We start from the raw sequence: 18,957 nt of genomic DNA on the forward strand, positions 1-18,957 counted from the left end.
GAGGGCACCTTCTTCTCTGAGTAGAGGGCTTTCCTCAGAGCTCTGTCTGCATCCTTTCCACGGAACCCCACAGCAGACCATGTTGGGGGAGGGTGTCCCATAGACCTACCTTCCCAATGGGTTGACCCACTGCGTAATAAACACACACCATAAAAGCCATGGTCACTTGCTGACTCCATTTTTCTCCAAGGAACAGAAAAAAAAAAATGCATGTTTTCCCCAGACTTCTTCAATTGAGAATATTTTTATTTTTAAGAGAAGTCAAAATAACTCTGTAAAGAGTAAACCCAGACAGGAAGGGCACTCTCTCCCATTCCTATGACTAAAAGATAATTACAAAAAGTATCTGTTAACCTTCCCAGAAAATGCACCTTTAGCTAAAACCTGTAGCTAAACTTAGAGCCTGGAGCCTAAGAGGAGAGCAATTTAAGTGAGCAGAACCAGAAATACCTAAAGCTGAGTTCAATTCCTAAATAACTAACCTCTAACAAGCGTCGCATTGGCCGCCTTGAAAGCTTACAATGTAACAGTTCTTGGAATGAGAGAGGCCTGTAATGATGGTGGTTGAAACTCTCAGTGAGCACACATTTCCGCTGCCTTAACTTTCATTTCCAGGGGGGATGAGACATGTATTTGCCTCTCTGTGTTCTCAGTGAGCTGCTGCGTGAAGAGTTCTTGCTGTTTCTACATACTATGTATAACAGACTCTGGTCTTACATGAAGTACTGCGTGACACAGGAGCTAAGGAAGAAACGGCTGCGTGAATTAGAGGTCAGAGGGCAGGAAGCCGAAAGAGGAGATGTGTTTATCCCACTGACAGCATACTGGAGTCATCCAGGGGTGGCTCGGGTCCACGCTCCTAGAATTTTTAGATTTCTCCAGAAGACACGGCCTCCTTGAGCAGTGGTTCTCAACCTGTGGGTCAAGACCCCTTTGGGAATTGCATCTCAGCTTTCCTGCACATCAGATCTCTATATTATGAGTTATTCACATTAGCAAAATGGCAGCTAGAAAGTAGCAACAAAACAAATGTATGGTTTGGGGTCATCACAGCGCGAAGACCTGTATTAAAGGGTGGCAGCATGGGGGAAGTTCAACACCTCTGCTCTAGAGAGTTTACAGTGGAGACTCTTTCACAAGTGCACACTTGGATCGGTCGCCATCCTATGTCCAGCAGTCTGCATGCTCACAACTGCCCAGTAGCCGGGTCTGTGAACCAGGCAGGGGACACGTGTTATCAATGTGTGCCATGACCCCCTAAGCATGGAGAATGCACACTTTCAGCATGTCCGAATGTGGCCCGGAGATTCTGTTTTTCTCAAAGTTGCTTTGGGAAGCAGGGGGAGGTAGCCCAGCTTCTCAACTTTCATGAAAAAGCAGGCGGCCATCTTCCCTCTGTGTCCTGCGCCTATCTCGGCCTCCACTTATTTTTATCTTTTAATCATAATAAGCCACCGCCACGGGGCTTGCTATTTTCGGAAGGGGAGAGAGGGACAGCGGAAGGACAAGTGACAACAAGTCACGGTTTTAATAAAACATGACCCTCCACCTGGAGCCGGGCTCGTGCTGACGGGCGCTGCTGCTACGCGGGACTGTCAGCCGTTAAGACGGAATGATTTTCCTACCGTAGGTAGCCTGCTTCCCTATTTAGCCTGAAAACTCCCGAGCACGCAGACAGCCGTGTGGAAACTCCAGCGGGGCTGGCCACGTGGCGGGAGATTCCACAGGCCTGGCCATCCAGCTGATGGCAGGCTGGAGAATGTTTCCATATCATCTGCACTGCTCTCATATCTGTGCCAAGCTCCGTTCAGCAATTACTCAACAGCATCATTAAACCACCAGCAATTCCTTTTTTTTTTTTCCAGGGCTTTCCTGGTGTTGTTAGAAAACACAAAACACATATCTCCCCAAATTATGAAACTACCATTCAACAGAATTAACAGAATTGAAAAAGAAAACAAAACAAAACCAAAAAAAAATTAAGTGAAACTAAAGTCTATGACCCCGAAGAGAGAGCGACCAGTATGAATTTCCACTTTGGCTTCTTCAAACTGCTCTGGCCTGTTCAGCACGGGCCAGGACCTTGGCACAAGGGCAATGGCAGGCTCTCCTTCCTTCTTGGCTCATCGGAAGTCACAGTGGGATTCACAGGGTGCTGTTTTGAAATATGGAGTGAGAAGAAGTCCAGGAAGCTGCCTCAAGATGCAGAAGCTGCACCCCAGTAGCCTGAACCCCACCTGGAGCTTGAGGAGACCCCAGCTCAGTGTCCTCAGCAGCGGTAAGTGTGAGGCCTCGGGTGCTGGGTTTTAGAAAGTCTGCTGTCAGCAAAGCAGACAGCTCTAGACTGCCTGTTTCCTATGCTTACTGGGGGTAGGGCCTTCTTCACTTGACCTTGAACTAGAGCCTCAGATTATCTAAGAGGTTATCAGTAATTCTGTCAGGGGTGATCACTTTCTTTCCGGTAAGCAAATAAGTCACTTACAAAAGGATGCAGAGAAAGACTTTGGGATTTGATGTTGAACAACATCAACCCAGGGCAGATGAAGTAGGCGCATGTCTGTCCTTGGTGTGGGAGCCTGCCTTACTGGTCATATGTCTGTTGGGACCACTCTCATTTGAAGATTAGCGCCTCTCCAAGAAGGCACCAGAGTGCTGGGGAGATGTCAGTAAAGTGCTTGTCATGCAAGTGTGAGGACATGAGTTCAAACCCCAGGACTCCACAAATAGCCATGTGCTAGGGTGTTCACCAGATGTCGAGGTGAAGAGTCAGAGACAGGAGGGTGCCTGGGGTTCACTAGTCAACCAGAAAGTCCTAGGCTGGTGAGAGACTCTCTCTCTCAAAAAAGCAAAGCTGGTGGTTCCTGAGAAATGATACCTCAGATTGACTTCTGGCATGTGCATGCACGCGCGCGCACACACACACACACACACACACACACACACTGATTGGTAACACACATCTACCTCTCAATCTACCTCTTGATGTAACTGACCCACTCCCCATGAGGTGAAGGCGATGCACATACCACGCCTGCAACTTTTAGGACCTGGCATTGCCCTATGGCCCGACACCCTCTGCCTTTCTGAGCCACGGGCCCCCTGCTCCTCATAGTGACCTGGGCTGGGGGACTCTGCTCCATCCATGCCTTCTACGAGCGTGAGGAAAGTCAGAGCACTCATGGGTCCTGACTGATCCATCCTCCTGATGCTGTCCACAGAGGAGATCAGGAGAGCCCGAAGCTGTGTCTGTTCTTATGTCTCAGCAAGATGTCCTAAACACATTTCTCCTCTGCTGCCCCACAGGAGACCAAACGCATGCCCTCCAGGAAAACACATTTTCCATTTTCCTCACTTTCAAAATGTTCCAGACAGTGCCCAAATCCCAGGAAGCGATGATGAGTTTGTTTCATTTTTCTATACTTATAGTTTACATGTATGAGTGTTTTGCCTGCGTGTGTCTCTGTACCACGTGCGTGCAGTACCTACGGAAGCCAGAAGAAGGTATCGGATCCCCCGGACTGGTGTTGCATATACTTGTGAGCAGCCACGTAGGTGTCGGGAATCTGGAAGAGCAGCCAGTGCTCGTAACCGCGGAGCCATGCCTCTGGCCTCATGAATTTGTTTCTTAAAAACTGAAATCTCGATGCTGAAGGTGATGTTCTGGCTGAGGTTTGGGGATGTGTGATGACTCGGGATGTAGAAGCCGATGGTACTGGGTAAGGAGGATGGGTGAGCGCAAAGGCTGAAGAGGCTGCTGACTTCCCCAGAGGTCTCAATCCCGGTACAAAGACTAAGCTGAGCAGGACACTGCTACCCGCCAGCCCCACAGCTTTAGAGCCTGACACACACACACTGACTGCAGAGATCCCAAGCCCTGGGACTGTCTGAAGCCACCGCTCATCCACGTAGCATGAGTCACCTCAGGGCGGCAGCTGGGCCTGATTGCTGAGTCTGTGGGGGTTGACATAGCTTGCCTGGGCCTTCCTCGGACACCGAAACGGGCATTCAAATGATGCTCATGCAGATCTCGCTTCCTAGTCCCATCTTGGTTGAGCAGTGTGGGTTTTATGGAGCTGTTTTTGAACATATTACTACTTCAACTCCTGCCTCTTAGGCAAAGGCCCTGTGGATCCATGCAGCCAAGAGGCACAGGATGTATGTGTGGGTTCATCGCATATCCACAGTAAGGGTATCCATAGCAAGTGGCACTTTTATTCCACTTTTCTGGGGTTGGAGAGTGTGGCCCTCTTTCTTGGGCTTCCTTAATGCTAGGACTACAGGCATGAGCCACCATAGCTGTCTGTTTTCATAAAGTAACTGGACATAGAGTCTCATTATTCTTATTACAATGCACTGAGTAGACTAGAACATGCTATGTCGACCAGGCTGGCCTCAAACTCACAGAGACCTCTCTGCCTTTGCCTCTTGAGTGTTGGGACTAAAGGTGTACACACGTGCCAACTCCAGCCCGTGAGCCCATCTTTACCTCCTCCCAGGGCCTTGGGTTCAATCTCAGCTAAAGTCCAGGTGGCTGTGGTAATACCTTGGGGTGCAGAACTTCCTGTCTGAGAGAACCGGGCCCCCACCCCACCCTGAGGCCTGGCAGTCCCAGGCTCCCTGTCTTTCTCTCTCACCACTAGGTGTAGGGTAGGAGGGCTCCTCATCTCTGGCTGTGACTTTCCTTCACCCTGACTAGTGGGTCTCTGCTGATGTCCCTGCAGGCTCGAGGGGTATATCAAGCTCGTCTATCTGAGCTTGGATAGGTTACAATCCTTTGCCAAGGGATCCCTCCTATATCGACTCCTACCAAGGCTGCTCCGTCCTGGGCCACAGCCAGGCACCCCAGGATACGACTGCGTATCTTGCTCAGCTCTGCAGGCCGCCCTCCAGCACCCAGATGCACTTCTCTCCCTGTACAGCTTCTGCTTGTTTTATGGTACCCAGGACACCATGTTCATGTGTACCTTTCTGGCCATCTACAAAGGCTGCCCATCCCCCATGCCTGATCCTCATATTCTCATAAGCACCTATGACAGGACACCTCAGGGATCATGTGTCCCCCTCTATGCCCTACTGAAGCCACTTGGAAGGCAAATCGGCCCAGCCACCAACTGCTGGGCAAACGTGACCTGTCACAGTCCCTGTTTCATTATTATGAGACCTGTACAGAAAGCAGAGGTTCCTAACTTGGAAATCGAGGAGAGGGAAGGACGAGTCAGAAACAAGCAGGCAAGAGAGACCCCGTGATCTTGAGCACATATTGACCCCGGAGTGAGAAAAAAAATTGCCAAGATTGAATTTTTTGTATTGATTATCCAATTATTAATCTTTACAGAGGTTATTCCAACACAGCACATAATGAGCAATTCATCAAAGTATATTAGGTGCCATGGAAGTTGCATTCAGTAGAAAGGGCCATTAAGTTCTTTGTAATTGCACATTACTGGAGCCTTCCTCAGACCTAAATCAAATCAACAGGACCGGTGTGCACCTGCTCTAATTGACTCTGTGTGCTAATGCACGCCACTAGCAACTGTCCAACACCAGGCCTCAATGTAGGACCCTGGCTCCCAAAGATCATGGGTCTTAAGGATCGTCTCCAGCCCTAGCTATAGGGCAAGCCTTGTCTGAGCACGGGTCTCAGGGGCCAGTGAGAAATCACATGGAGGGGCCCTAGGCTGCAACATACATGCCCTGAAAGCTTCCTACACCTCATCCACTGCTCCTAGATTTATCAGCCTGCTTGGAGAGGGCCGGTCCCCTGAGCCACCTTCACCACAGCCCCCACCCCTGAGCCAACAGGGATCTGGGGCCAGCGGGCGGTGGTGGTCTTCTGGGAAGCCCACCCACCCATCCAGCATGCCTGTTTTGTTGCGATCTCAGATCGTTAATATCCAAAGCTGGGAGCTTGACCCTAATCTTGACTCATGGGGACAGTGAGTATGGCCCTCCCTGTCACCTATTGTTCAGATTTTGGGTGTGGAACTTCTAAATTAGTCAGTCCCACTACCTCCACCCAGCTTCCAGAGGGGTCAGAGATCCGACAGTCTCATAGACCTACAATGGTGATGTCAAAGGGGCTTGAGAAGTGTGTGTGTGTGTGGGGGGGGGGGGTGTGGTGGTGCACATAAATACATGCAGAGGCCAGAGGATAATCTCAGCTATCATTCCTGAATGCCATCAACTTATTTTGAGACAGGGTCCCTTATTGGCTGGAAACTTGCCAAGCGAGCCAGGCTGGCTGGCTAGTGAGCTCCAGGCATCCATCCGTCTGTTTGCCTGCCTCCCTAGTGCTGGAATGACAGGGGTCTCCATGAGCCTCCATGTTACGAGGGCACTGGGGACCGAACTGGGATCCTCTCCACAGGTGCTTAACTGACCGAGCTATCTCTCGGGACTGGATTTTGGTTTTGTAACTGATATGTAATGACAGCACTGGTTTGTGGGCCACTTTGTCTGTGGGCACAATACAGGCAACAGTACAGGGGTGAAGTCGGGGCTGCAGCAGATGTTCCTTGAGGCTTGGAACCAGAAGCAGAGTAGGGCTTCACAATCCATCTATCTACCTGCTTAAGCTGGTGCAGTCACCACCCCATCATCTATCATCTACGTATTGCCTCCATTTGTGGAATTTCTCCTGAAGGCCTCCTGGCAGTGTTCTGTAATTTTAGCATTCCCCGCTCCCTTAAATTTGATCTCTGAGGAACCTTAAACACACCTTCAGAATAAAGCCCAACATACAGCTAGCAAACGATTACTAGTTCACAGGCTACCTGGACTTGGCCTGAGGTCCAGAGGCATTCTGAGAGGCTTTGCGAGTAGGTTGCCTTGGCCTAGGTAGCATAGGGGTTTCCACAGGCCACACACAGTGAGTGGCTAGATGCCCTGACTGAGATCCAGTGAGAAGACAGGGATCTCTGAGGAGACAGGGGAGATGGGAGCACCCCAAGTGAGGAAACAAACTTTGAATGTATGTACTCCTGGGTAAGGAGGCAAGGGAGACAGGGAGGTAAAAGTAAAGAAGACAGGGAAAAATGAGACCATCTACACCCGCCTGCACCCTCCACTATGTATGGAGACAGAGTCCAGGAGAGGAGTCAGGGCGTGGGGGCTCAGTCTCCTTTGCCCCTTCTTCATAAACAGGAGACACCAAGTCAAGGTTTGTTCACATATAGAAGCATGGTTAGATGATCTGTCAGAAATCTCTGAGTGAATCAAGTCCTGGCCATCAGGCCGCATAGAGAGAAACCCACGCCTGCACAGATCCTGTGGGCAGCAAGGCATGAGGAAAGTCCCGGAGCCTTCTCCTAGCTTCCAGATGAGTACACAAGATATTTGCTGAGCTGCAAGCCCACCTCTGACCCATGGCCAGCTCCCTATCTGAATGGTCAGCTCTCAGGTTGCCCAACTCGTAGATATCAGAGAGGTGGCAACCTGGGCCCAGAACCAGCTGTGAGAGAAGCTGAGTCCATCCATGGCTGGTGCCTCAGGAACATTAGCACATTATGAACGGAAGGTCACGAACCCCATTTCCAGCTTGGCCTTGAAAGCAGAGAAACAGGAAGCAGAAGGAGGAGACAGGAAGTGGCTTGCTGGGGAAGGGACCACAAGGGTCTCGTGTGGAGGCCAGCACCTCTGGCTTGGAACTCAGGTAAGAAGCTCGTTCCCGCCACACCTCCCAAGAGATGTTCTTTAAATGAATGAATCTGCCGACCTCTGTCCACATGTGCTGTGCACCACGACAGGAGACAGCATGAAGGCTGGAAAGCTGGCTCTCAGTTCTGGGAAAACACTGTTTCCATTCACCAAGAGAAAGATACTCTTCAAATAATCAGCCAATCAATCAATCAATCAATCAATCGAATGTTACAGTTAATATGATGATGAAAGAAATAGTGTGGGAGATGGAGAGAGAAGAGGGAGGAAGGGCAAGAGTCAGAGAGATAGGAACAGAGAGACAGCAATAAAGAGACACAAGGAAAGATACAAGGAAAGGGGAATAGAGTCAGAGACAAGATTTAGGGGGAAGAAGCAAATGGAGAGAGACAAAGAGACAGAGAGAGACAGAGATGCAGAGAGAGACTGAGAGGGACAGAGAGACAGAGAGAGGCTGAGAGAGACAGAGACACCAACAGAGACAGGGAGAGACAGAGAGAGATGCAGAGACAGACAGGGAGAGACAGAGACACAGAGAGAGAGAGACAGACACAGAGAGAGACAGAGAGGGGAAAAGGAAGCTATTCCATCTATTCACTGGGCTTTGGGCAAGAAAGGCAGGCAGACGGCCTTTAACTTTCTTTAGTTCCGCATGACCACTTAGGTAACACGCAGGATTTGACAAACACTTCAATACCCTTTCTTCAGTTAAAACACACCAAAGACTCACATTCTGCCGCTCCTTACTCCTTACTCCCCTCCCCCTCCAACTCTAGACAATATGGATCGGGCCAGAGCAAATATCCAGGTGACTAAGACTGGCTTCCTCCCCAGCCCTCGCCAGCGCCTGCCACCTCACCCCTGCCATTCCTTCACCTTTTTTTTTTCTTTCTCCCTCTCTCCAGCCATCTGCCAAAAGGAAATAACTTCTCCACGCTGGAGTCTAGGAAACCCAGGAAACTGTCCGAAATCCACAAAACTAATTGAAGTTCACTTTTACTGAGCCATTCAGCTGCGTTCTGAGTTTTATTACAATGTCAACAAGAGTTTAATTTGTTTTAAAGTTTAGGTTCTTAAACTGGAGTGATATACAGTAGTTTGCAGCTTGCTGGCAACAGCTACTGTGGAAAAAAAAAAAAGGAAAGTGGCGCATGTAGGAGAGTCTAAGCTTGATGCGGTGAAAGCAAGGAGCCTAGCCAAAGGCAGCAAACAGCATGCAGAACACACACACACACACACACACACACACACACACACACACACACACCACACCTCTTTCCCCAACCTCCATTCTGCTGAAAACACAGTTGACTACAGCACCAAGTCACCCTGTCTCTGGGTGAAGGGCTCCTCTCAGCTCAGACACTCTTGCCATGATCTGCTGCAGGAACTCTGCTCCTGAGCCTCTGCCATGGATTTTCCAGTCCTTGCTGGGTGAACTTACAGCCTGGTAAAGTCATTTGTGGAGACAACTGAGACTGAACCGTAGACCCGTCCACTTTACGGGCAGAAACAAGAGAAGGGGTATTAACAAACCAGTGGCTTTAAAACCAGGAGCCCTGGGCTGGGGAGAGGGGCAGAGCAGAACTGTCTTTGAATGTGAAAGTTGCCTTGGCTCTTTGGAGCAGTGACCTGCACTACCATCAAAGGACCCAACACCCATTGGCTGGGACCACTCCCACGTCCCTGAATCAGACACAGCTGTGAGTTTTCCCTCCTTACCCCCATCCTGTTCTGGGAGGAGCCTGAGCCTGGCTCCTGTGTTTTCCAGACCCCAACCTCCTACCATATCTGAATCAACAGCTGGAAGACCTGATAGGGACAGGCTACATCTGAGAAGACTTCACAGTGTGGGAACAGGGCTGATAAGACTCCCCCTCCCCGGGAGTGACTGGGACTGCTCCCTGTACTGAATGTGGCATGGGAACAAAGCCATTTGGTAACAGATAACCTCTGGGGGGTATGAATGCCTGGCCTATTGTCCTGTGTATCAGACTTGCTAGAGCCAGGGGCTGCTGAGGCAGACACCCATAAGTCTCAGTAGCCACTTCATAATCTAGAAGGAAGGAAGAGCCCTGTTTCAAAACTAAAACCCAACACAGTAAAGGTTATTTTTTTTCCCCAAAATTCCGTGCAGCCGATCAAAGAGACATTGCAGAGGCCCCAGAACTGGAGTCAGAAAGCTCACAATCAGCCCACACCGTGAGACCGAGGCTGAGGAGTTCACACCTCTGCCTAGCTTCCCAAACGAGCCTTAGGTCAGCCCAACACTCTGTGATGCCTGATGACCCCCCCGGCTCATGTCCTATGAGAACATCTGCCATCGCAGTGGGTTCACATGGCAGAGACAGAGAAGGTCCGCCAAGCAGGACCACAGGAGGTGTTCTATGCCACACACATAAGCCCAAAGTGAGCCTCTCTACACATCACACACAGTGTTTATCTTACGAAGCTAGAAGGCTCTGATCTGCAACCCTGGTCCCATTAGACTCTCAGAAGCATATTTCACATACGGTGTAATTCTCTCTTTTAGTAAATTGACAAGTTTAATCATTTGGTTTTCTTTCTTTCTTTTTTTAAGACAAGGTCTTCCCTGTAGGTGTAGGCAAGGCTGGCCTTGAACTCACAGCAATTCTCTTTGGGCTTAGCCTTCTAGATTACAGTCATGAGCCACCGCATCCAACTTAAAGTTATGTGATCTTGATACGTGATTCGGAAGACTCCTGGAAGAGGCTCCCTTGTTCTCACTTCGGTGGGTCTTTGTCCACCGTCCTTTCAAAGACGGTCGATACACATGGACCACGGAGCACTGACCCACTTGCCCATCATCCTTCACTCAACCCCAAGCTTCCAAGTCCATCTGAGCCCAATGTGACCCAGTGCCCATTTCCTGAATCTGTGGGAGGACCACCACGCTGCTGACAGTTGACCAGCTGCTGGATGTTGTAGCTGGTCTAAAGAACGCCAAGGAATACTTGTACCACTTAGGAGGAAACGGTTGGGTTATACAGTAAGCTTACTTTAGCATTTAAAAAGCTGCCAGTCTCTGCTCTACCCAACTCTTATCAGTAGTAAGTCAGGAGTCCATTTTCCCAATGTCTTCTACAAAATTTGCCACATATTATCTTGCTGTGACTTTTAACTTGCATCCCATAATGACTAATGATATGTAACTGTGTGTTACTCAACGGCATGAGGAGATATTTTGAATGTGCCTTTAGGTAGTTTCATCAAGGTGAGGAAATTATAGAATGTGCCTATATGCACTATAGGAGCCATCCTCGAGTGACATAACCTTGTGGGCCATTGTCTCATATTTGGCTCAATACCACCTTATGGCCCATGGCCGCATATGGAAATGGCTTTCAGATCTCTGGAAGTTTGGGCTGAACTGTAAGCATTCTTTATAGATTGTGGACAGTTTGACCAGCTTGCTGAGTGGCCCTGGGCAGCCATTGTTCGTCTTCGTCTTTCCTCTTGCAGTGATGTCTTGAGATACAACAGGTGCTGATTTTGGATGAAGATCAACTTGTCAGGTTTTTAATGTCATAGTTAAGACTAATCCAATGGAAGTCTTAAGATTGTTCAGAAATTTCTAAAAAGTTTTGAGCATACAATCAACCTTGAGTTTATGTGCATGCACTGTTGTGTTTGGTATTGTTTGCTTTATATATATATATATATATATATATATATATATATATATATATATATATGAATATGCAACTGACTCAGTAACATTTGTTTAAAAGGTTAGTCTTCATTCTCATCAAATGGTTTGATATCCTTGTCAAATACCACTTTACTGTAAACCTAATGACATATTTTTGGATCCCATTCTGCTGGTGTATAAATCTTATGCCCTAGCCACACTGTATTAAGGGTTATAGATTTATAGTCACTTTTTGTGTATAAGGTTTATGCTTGTGTGAGAGTGTATGTTTGGTGTATGTGTATGTGTGATTGTGTCTGTGCATATGTATGGAGGCCAGAGGAGGTGGTCTACTTTGTCACTCTGTGCCTTACTCAACTCCCTTGAGAGAAAATCTCCCACTGCACTTGGAGCTAGGCTGGTGGTCAACAACCCCCCACAATCTTTCTTTTCACCCCTTTCTCCTAGTGCCAGGGTTACAGACACCATATGACCCTGTCTGGGGTTGAGGGGGATTTGAACTCAGGTCCCCACACATGTATAACAAGCACTGTTCCTTGCTGAGCTGCCTTCCCAACCTCTACAGCTTGCAGCAAGTTTTGAAGTCTCCAAGTGTAAGGTCTCTAACTTTGTTTTCCAGTTTCAAAATTCTTTGGGCTATTCTGACTCTTGGAAATTCTAATCTTTAGACTTAGTCAATTTCTAGGGGCAATCCTTCCATGTTCAGGTAGAGGCTGTGTTGATTCTAAGACTGGCTTGAAGAAGACATGTTGGCACTTGTCTCTTGATGGGCACGTAGCCCATCTGTGTTTGCAGAGCTGATGTTCCCCCTCAGCATTGCTGGTGACCATGTGGCCCTCGCTGCTTTAGTCAACTTATTCATAAGCGCCCTCTTAACAATATCATAAGTTGGAGCCTGTCCCTCACCATCAGCATTTTTGTCTGCATGCCTGTGATATCCCCAAGTCTCTATGTGAAACAATAGCTTTTAGATTTATGCTTTTACTTTGTGCATGCAGAGGTCGTGGGGTGTGCCTGTGCCCCAGTATGCATGTGTGGAGGTCAGAGAAGAACTTTCAAGAGTCGGCTCCCTCCTTCCACCTTGTGGGTGCCAGGGTTGGGACCTGGGATCAACAGGCTTGGTGGCAGGTACCTTACTCCCTGAGCCACGGGCCAGCTCTGTCTTACTCCAGTCTTTTCTTTCGGAGTTGATAACAGTTTGATCTTTCCTCAAGTTTGTTGACTCTTCTTTTCCACCTGAAATCTTTTTGTTCAGCCCTTTGAGGAAATGTTCAAATGCTGGCATCTTAAAGTCCAAGAATCCAAGATTTTCTACTTGGGTCTTTTTAAAGTTTAGTCTCTGTTATTGTTGATATTCTCGATTTGGTGAGACATGGTTATCGTACTTCAATGTAATTATCTAAATATTGTTTCCTTTAGTTCTCTGAACACATTTAAATAGGCAATTTAAAGCCTCTGCTACTTAGTTGAAGACTGGAGACCTCACAGGGACAGTGTCTGTTGGTGTGTTCCTCTCCTATATATGAGATATATCTTTCTGTTAGTTTGCATAGCTTCTTTTTCTTTTTTAACTTTGACTTTTTTTCTTTTTAAACTTAGGCATGAGAGGTAATACATAACAGCAATTCTGGAATAAATTTTCATTTTTCAGGAATTGTTTTCCGTTTGTTTGTTTGTTTGTTTGCTGACTTCCTGGACTAATCCTTTAGATTCTGTACTCCTTGCAGTGTGGTGACGCTAAGCTACTTTCCTGTTCCCTTCCTAGAAATCATTTGCTCTGTAGGCCTCTTTCCTGGGGCTCCGGCATAGGACTGAAGAGCTGCGGATCTGTGGAGGGCCAGTCCCTCAGGAAGTTGTTTTAGGTGCTGAGTCGTGACACATTCCAGCTTTTATCAGGAAGTGCTGCATGCTCAGCCACGCCCTCAACTGCGGGATGCGGGCCAGCGTGACCTCTCTTCTGCTTGTGTGGTCTCGAGGCAGCAGAAGTGAGTACCTGGCCTCCTTTCCGGAGCGCACACCCGCATTTGCACAGTGTGGTTGGTTACCCAGGCAACCGAGGATGGTCAGGTTTTGTCTGGTTCCTTTGGCTACTCCCTTGCTTGCTCACTGACATCATAATCTCCAGTAGCTTCAGCATCACCATTGCTGTGAGCATAGCCAGTGGCAGCTCTTTTCCAACATACCTGAGCCTGGAACTTGTCCTGTGGGGTTAGGGATCAACCTGGGCTCAGACTGCACAATGGGGAGCTTAAGGTGTCAGTCCCTCCTGGTGTTGCTTTGTGGGACAAGGATGGCGGTAAGCAACCTCGAGCTAAAACAGGTTTTTCCGAGCATGTGTTTTTCAGGTTGCCATGCTCGCCCTTCAACGTCTAGATTCTAGAAGGGCTGACCTGATAGATTTGCCAGCACTATTGATGCTTTGGGGACTACTGACATCCTGAGGTCCCCACCCCTCCCTTGTTTCGGAACTTCCACTTTCTTTCATCGCTTGCCAGCTACCAGAGTACCTCAGGGAACCAGAAGGAATTCTCTGGTGAAGAAAGCAGTACATAGCAGGCCCCTCCATAGCTTCCCCAGGCCAGCTCACGCCAGAGATCTATCTGCTTGCATGTCTCAGCGTAGGGGGACATTCCATGGTGGAGACAAGCCTTAGGGAGGCAGTATTCTGGAGTCCCCGGATCTGCCACACACGACTGTCAAATGACATCTCTTGAAGCTTCAGTTGCCTTTTGTGCCCAGGGAGGTGAATAATGGCATCTTTTTCTGCTCACGGGAAGGGGCCGGTGTGAGGAGTTGTCCCACCTGCTTCACAGTGCTCACCCATTGCTGCCATTGGGTTTCTTGTGTGTCAGCATCAGGTGTTAAACTGGGCCGAAGGTAATATTTTCGGCATTGATGGGAGAGTCCTCACTATGATTCCAGACACCAGAGTTTTTCTCCACCTGGGTAAATGTTCATCTCTCCTGGATCCTCTGGATCCCAGAAGCATCTAGAAGGTTCCTCAGACAAGTGCTGTTGCTCCAGGAGCAGGAATGCCTAGCGCCGGGTGGGTAAGGGGCCCTGCCAGTCTCCAGGAACAATTCCGACAGAGATCCCAGAGGGCGTCAGCCACACTCCTGATGGCCACCAGCCACTGAACTCCTGGAATGCGATGGATATACTTCTAAATGCCACCCGGACTTGATGGTTTTGTGCTCCACAGCCAACACAGTGGCACATTGTTCACTGGCTCACAGATCTGCAGAATCATCAGAATGCGTGGGAAAGATGCTGCGTGGATCACAGCTCTTTGCTCTGTAAACTGGCAGATGGGGAAACACCCCTAGGAATTTTCTGGAAGGATTTTAACCTATCTGGAGGAGGACAGCGGCGTTTCTACACAGGAAGGACAACCATGCATGAACATGTCGCTGCTGTTGTGTCTGCCGTGAGAAAAAGAAGTGCCACAAACGCACGGCCCACACGGCCACCTCAAGGAGGGCTCCTAGCATCCTCCTGGCCTTGGATTTCTTCAAGGTCTTTGGCACTAACTAGCATAATCTTTAGGCTCACAGAATCTCTCTAGCTCTGGCCTTTAGCTTTTTCTGTTCTACCCTATTGACTTACTTCAAATGAATAATGTCACAACTTTTTCATTTAAAGGAGGAGAACAAGCTTGGCAGATGATTAGTAATGTCTGAAAGCGATGCATTCAAATCCCCACTCTCCCGGTGAGTAGAATACACGGATGGTGGGATGGCACACGTACCCTACATATAACACATACTGCCCAAGCTATGTAACTAGAAAGAGTGCACAGCGTCCAGAAGACTATCCAACCTAATCCCTCAAGACGCAGCTGTCCAGTGGGACAGCCCTCCTCCCACCTTCCTGCCATGTAGAAAGCTCAGAGTCTCACAGCGTGACCCTGCAGGTCACACGTGGCAGCAGCACCAGTACAGGTTCATGGTGGCCAAACACACCCTAGTTAGGAGGTCTGACTCAGCAGATAGCATAGAGCCCTCACCACCTGCCTGTGTCTGCCTGCATGGAAGGGGCAGAGAGCCTCCAGATGGCAGAAGACCTGTGCCTGAGCCCCACTTTACTCCCTCTCGGAACACACGCTAAGCCTTCTGGGACTTCCCAGCAAGTGCCTGGCGTCAAGTGCAACCCTGCAAGAGTGTATCTAGATCTAAACTGGAATGTGTAAGCCAACATCTGCATACCTGATGCTCTGTACAATGCATAAGGGCTTGGAATCACCTTCTGTGATTTGCCTGCCCCTGCGCTCAACAGTTGGAAGGTCCACTGAGCGGCAGCTACGGGCCTGGGCCTGGTGAACTCATGAATGTTGGAAGAACCCTCCCTTGGGGACTCTCGAGAGTTACTTGTGCAGCCTCCTGGTCTATACTGCCTACTTCAGTTTCAGACTCTGGTGGTGTGTAGGGTAATCTTTGTGCCTCCTAACTCATAGGCAGGCACCCTCGGGCATGAGGGACTGACCCGATGAGATATATGCATGGCTGAATTCTTTTTCCTATCTGTCATGGGGTGGCCTGTGTCCGCAGTATTCATGGCTTGGTGTGTTTGATCGCTCTTGCCATCATTGCTAGCAACGGGGAAGGCTTGGGCCTGGGCACCCTGCCAGTTTAGTCAAACTTTCCATGAGGAAAGCTTTTTGTTCTCTTCCAGAGCAGCAAAGCTCAGGAAAGGAGGGGAGGGAGAGTGAAAGAGACCCAGGCGGCCGGCAGACACGGCTGGAAGGCCTTGTCTACCTGCTTGTTGTTTTAATGACATCTAGACTTCTGGACACCCAGCCACCTCTGATGGAGCTGAAAGGCTCGATTGTGGCAAGGGCTGAAGGGCAGTCACCATACGTGTGTGTGTGTGTGTGTGTGTGTGTGTGTGTGTGTGTGTGTGGCACAGTAACAGACTGCCTCTAGGCTGCTCCAGCCACAAAGCTGGAAGCCGGCCGGCTGGCTGTGTGGCACCAAAGCAGTTCTGTGGCAGGGTCCCATCTGGACAGATGCCCCGTGGTATTTTAGGAGTTTCCAGATGTGTTTGCTTGAAGTGGAAGCCTTTTGTGCAAGGGAGATGCTCACGCTCATATGTGTGACAGGAGAAGAACGCGGCACGCAGTTCAGTCCCATGACAGGCAATTTAAGCAAACATTACAGGAACAGTTAATGTTCAGCTTTGGTGGAAACTTTAAAAAGAAAAAAAAAAAAAGACTGCGTTTAAAATGATGTGTGAGCCATGGCACCGGCACCTTCAAATTCTAACCATGAAAAGTTTAAATCGAAATCTTAAGCCTTATGCAGACGGTTGGAACGAAGAAATTATTACTGAGTGGGTTGCATACATTTTCAGTAGACTTAAGAGTAGACACAGAAAAGACTCCTGGAAGAGGGTTTGTTTTCTATCCATAATTTAAATTGCTCCTTGAGATGAGGAGAGACTTGGAAAGTGAGCCACCCTCAAATTCTAACATCTGGCTCTCCAAACCCAGTGTGGGGCACAGACATCGACTTCCTGATGTCTCACAATGCCCATACAGAGAATCTAGGTGCATGGAGGGCCACAGGCTCTCGAAGCCTAAGTGTCGTATTTTAGAACTGCCTTTTTCTTTCCGGGTTCCCAGAAAACAAAATCAAAATGCCAAAAGTCAAACCAACCAACTAAACAAACAGAAAACCACATGAAAATCAGTCTCCGTTAAAGCCCACCTCTCCTCCTCCCGCCTCTCAGGCAAGGCGGCCGTAGATGGCATTGGCATTATGTGAGCCCCTGAAGCCGGCAGATATCTTTAGAGGAAGTCCCAAAATGCTGAAAGGTTGGTTGGGCATCAGCCTCCTGGATTTGTTTACTCTGTGCCTTGCAGCTCGGGAACTTCTAGGTCACCAGTGTTCCTTCCAACAGGGACTCTGTACTGGGAGACACACAGAACTGTGGAGAGGGCTGTGAGTGCCCCTTCTATCTGAGGAGGGAGATTCCAGAAGAAAGCAGGAGCCTGAGGCTTGTTCTACCCTGCCTCCAACCTCATGACCCTAACCTTCCCATGTTCAGATAAAGTGTAACTTCCTCAGTGTTTGTCTCCCCCCCACCCCCCCAATTGGGTAAATTGAAGAAGACTGACTGCCCTTTAAGCAAGAATTTGGGGAAAATGAGTCTGGTTTTTTGAATTAAATTTTGAGGTGTTTTCTGTCCCCACTCTCTGTCCCTTCCTGGGGAATTCTAAGACCCACTGGGAAAGGCACAGCCTCCAGGACAGGTCCCCATACCTAACGCTTGGCTCTTCTTCTTAACCCTCATTTCCTGTTTTCTAGGTCAGCATCCTTTCCTTGTGCCCCAACAGGGGAGACTCTGACTTGTTCTCTCAGGGCACACAGTAAATTCAACAAAATACATCCCGTGCCACGTGTGGGCAGCCCTAGTCCCGAGTTCTGCTGTGTTGCTTCCTGGACACAGTGTCCCCTCCTCCCAAAAGGCTCACCTGCTCCTATTCAATGCCCACAACAAAGCTGGTCTGACGTCGGCCACGGTGGCCTCTGGGTCAGTGGGAAACCTGGCTAAGACCGGCTTCCTGTCTCTGGGCCAGAGGGCACTGCCCAGATGTGGGAGTTCTGGGCTGGCCAGTCACGTGGCCTCTGACCACATGACAATGCTCCCACAGGCCCAGACCAGCACACCCTGAGGCAAAGCAGAAGGCGGGACTCTAGACACAGACTCTAGTGTCCATCCTGGCTACAGTGTCCACTTGGGCAGGTACCAGAGAGACACAGATAGACTCTTCATGCTAAGGAAGCGACCCTGGGAACCACCCCTGGGATCCCAGCCCTTCACTTATGTGTATGTGGGTCAAAGACAAGTGAAACTTGCCAGGGTTGCTCATGGCAGCGACAGTCCTCCAACACGGATCCAAACAGAAGAGACCGAGGGAGGCCTGGAGCCTCCCACAAGTCTATGAGGGCTTATTCAGAGGCGGATGGATGATCATGGCCAGCAAATAAACGTACCACAGAAGAGTACGTAGCTCTAGGTTCAAGAATTGAACCTAGTTTTGAGCAAAAATTTTGCACGAATGATTCCCTCAAAGCTCTGAGTTATGAGTACAGAGGGGGACATTCAGTTAGAAGTTTTACAGCCCTGGAACAGAAGCTCCTTGTCAATCAAGTGCCTGAGGTGGGGGTGGGAGTGTGGAATATTCTCTCACCCCAGGTCAGCTTACCCCATTCCTGGGGCATCAAGGAGAAGGCATAGAAGCCAGGGCATACCACCCTCTTTCAAATGTTTTCTCAAAGGGTTCTTTGGAACGAAAGGGTCGTTGGGCTCACGGGCAGAATCGCTGGGAAGGGTGGCTTAGAGAGGCGGGGAGCTGAGCAAGCCAGGGCGTCCTCCTGGGCCTCCCGAGTCCAGGTGCAGCGAGGAGCTGGACCTGTTCCAGGTGTGCTGCTCGGCACCTGGTCTGGGAAACAGCCCACATCTGGGGAGACCAGCTGGCCTCAGAGGGAGCCCTGACTCCCACAACCAACCAACCCGAGCAAGATGGAAAACAGCACCGGACCCACTCCCAGTGGGCAGTGCTTTTGGCCTTTGGGCACATGTCCGGCCACTATGGTAGTCATGTGGTCAGGAGGACTCTTATTGCT

At 49.3% G+C, this 18,957-nt stretch overlaps 1 protein-coding gene across 4 annotated transcripts in view; it reads right to left on the reverse strand.

Annotated features, from left to right (window-relative positions):
- The window catches only part of Nfatc1 (nuclear factor of activated T cells, cytoplasmic, calcineurin dependent 1), a 106,867-nt gene that overhangs the window by 9,598 nt on the left and 78,312 nt on the right, over window positions 1–18,957 (reverse strand). The window lies entirely within an intron of this gene.

Source organism: Mus musculus, chromosome 18 (assembly GCF_000001635.26).
Source record: "Mus musculus strain C57BL/6J chromosome 18, GRCm38.p6 C57BL/6J".
Taxonomy (NCBI): domain Eukaryota; kingdom Metazoa; phylum Chordata; class Mammalia; order Rodentia; family Muridae; genus Mus; species Mus musculus.